Raw genomic sequence first — 2,614 nt, forward strand, 5'->3', positions numbered from 1 at the left:
AAAAACGTTATTTATGGATGTTTTTACAAACCAATCTCACAAACAACACCTCAAATGCAAATCAACCAACACTTCTAAGGTAAAATCACAATATTTCATAGTAAACGAAGGTGATGTTCAAGCTTAAACGTAACAATAAATCAACTAAGTCAAGAAATCATTTCATGTCTATCATGTTTGATATGTCATAACGATTCAATTTATTTTATTAATTTTTTCCCCTTGATCTCTTAGATTTGAAGGTGTGGTTGCGGTTCCGAGTGAGGTTTTCCACCTAAGTCGTGACAAATACAATGTCGGGTTTGTAGTTCCGAGTGTAATTATTCTCTCCTCGGATAGAAAGTGTCGAGTCTCTCTCCTCTCTCTCTATTTTCTTCATTTTTTCTCCAATGCTCCTTGTATTAATGTATATATGTATATATTATTTTGTATTGCATAGCCCAATTATGTGTATTGTATTATTGTATTCACAGCCCATTGGAGCCCAAATGTACTTTTTATATATGTTGTTAATTAATTGAAAAATATCATGGGAAAATCACCTTGTTTCATGGCATCAAAGCGATACACGCGTATCTTTCAATGATCTCATCCCCTACTTCTTCTCTAACCCTAGCCGACGCACCCTTCTATTCTCTTCTTTGCTTCATCAATGGTCGGTGAAACATCTACACCATCAAGCAACCTCAAGCAGCCAGAAACCATATGGAGCACTTAACATCAAGACATACATTCCAATTATTCATGATCTCATTGAACTTAATTATGATGCCCAGTGGGAACTTTTTGAAACCTATTGTCATGGATTTGGTGTATGTGATTTCCTCACTGACGATTCTAAACCTACATCCGACAAAGATGAAGAAAGGTACAAACTAGATTGTATGGTTAAGACTTAGTTGTACAGAACCCCTCACTCAATCTCTTCTCAATATCATTCTCACCAAAAATTCCACCTCCCACGCGGTTTGCATTAGCCTTGAGAATATCTTCCGAGATAACAAAGATGCCCGCGCCATTGAAATCGAGAATGAGTTAAGAAACATCACTCTTGGTGATCTTACCATTGCTCAGTACTATCAATGAATCAAGATCGTCTCTAATCTCTTGGTTAATATTGAGAATCCCATACTAGAAAAGACCATTGTTTCTCATCTCCTTAATGACCTGTCTCCTCAATTCAAGCACATTGCAACTCTTCTTCGCCACCATGACCCACCTCCGTCTTTCCTTCAAGCTCGCTCTAAGTTACTGGTTGAAGAGCAACGCTTCAAGAATTCTCGCCCAGCTTAAGCATCTCACTCGGATCACATCTCCTCACCCTCCATTCTTCTTGCTGGTCATAACAATAACCGGCCACAAACCACCAACTCCTCTCATGGTGGTCATCGTCCAAATCAGCAACGATGAAACAACAACGACCAATAATAACGTCACCTACAACAACAATCTTCTGCTACTCTCGGAGACCCATTCACGAACATGTTGCCTTGGCAACCTTACCCGCTGCCTTGGTAGCCTCCTTCTTGGACCTTTCCTCAACATTATTGGTCATATCCTCAACCCAACAACTCCAATCAGCAGCCCCATCATCGGACAGGAAACATGCCCTCATCAACAACCTAGCCTTCTTGGCCTACCGCCAACTCCTGCAAAACCCATGCTACAAACTCAAGACCAGCTGCTCAAGCATTCCATTCTTCAGTGATTTCGACTCTCCAACCACCATGACAGTGGTTCCCAACGATGTCTCAAGACTAACCGACCGACTTGGCTCAAGCATTCAACTCATTGTCAATTAATGATAGGACAGATGCAAACTGGTATATGGACACCGGGGATACTTCTCACCTTGCATCCGATTCAGGTAGACTTATTTATGTTAGTAATAATAACAATATTAAATTTGTTCTTGTTGACAATGGTCACTCTATTCCCGTTACCTACACCGACCACTCAAAACTACATACTACCATTTGCCCTTTGCACCTTCATAACATCCTTGTCACACTTAACATTATTAAAAATCTTATATATGTTCGTTGTTTTACTTATGACAATAAAGTTTCCATTGAATTTGACCCTTTTTGGTTTTTCTGTGAAGGATTTGGCAACTCATCAAGTCCTTCTTAGGTGTGATAGCACTGGAGACTTATAACCAACTACTTATGATCTCCAGTCATCCGTTGCTATTACCACTTCTAGCTCGTCGTTATGGCATCAACGCCTCAGTCACCCTGGCGCTCATGCTTTAAATAAATTAGTTTCTAGTGGTTTTCTTCCTTGTAATAAGACATCTTCTAATGTTAGTTGTTCTGCTTGTCAACTTGGAAAACACAAATCCGATGTTTTAGCAAATTCCTTTATTTCCGTGCATATGTGCAAAACCAATTTAAAAACTACATACAACAATTTCAGTGTGATCATGGAGGTGAATTTGACAACAAACAGTTTCATAATCTTTTTGACCAACATGTCATAATATTTCAATTTTCATGTCCCCGTAGATCCCAACAAAACGGGAAATCGGAATGAATGATCTGTACCATAAACAACATCATCCATACTCTTCTTCTCCAAGGTCATCTTCCACCAACATTTTGGGTGGAAGCTC

The 2,614-nt window shown here is 39.3% G+C and overlaps 1 long non-coding RNA gene across 1 annotated transcript; it reads left to right on the forward strand.

Annotated features, from left to right (window-relative positions):
- Positions 1-542: 542 nt before the first annotated feature.
- Positions 543-2,366, forward strand: LOC145004117 (uncharacterized). Its single transcript, XR_013662274.1, has 2 exons — positions 543-1,867; positions 2,105-2,366. It is a non-coding gene; the product is annotated as an uncharacterized LOC145004117 (long non-coding RNA).
- The last annotated feature ends 248 nt before the right edge of the window (positions 2,367-2,614 follow it).

Source organism: Lactuca saligna, chromosome 7 (assembly GCF_052625555.1).
Source record: "Lactuca saligna cultivar CGN05327 chromosome 7, ASM5262555v1, whole genome shotgun sequence".
Taxonomy (NCBI): Eukaryota; Viridiplantae; Streptophyta; class Magnoliopsida; order Asterales; family Asteraceae; genus Lactuca; species Lactuca saligna.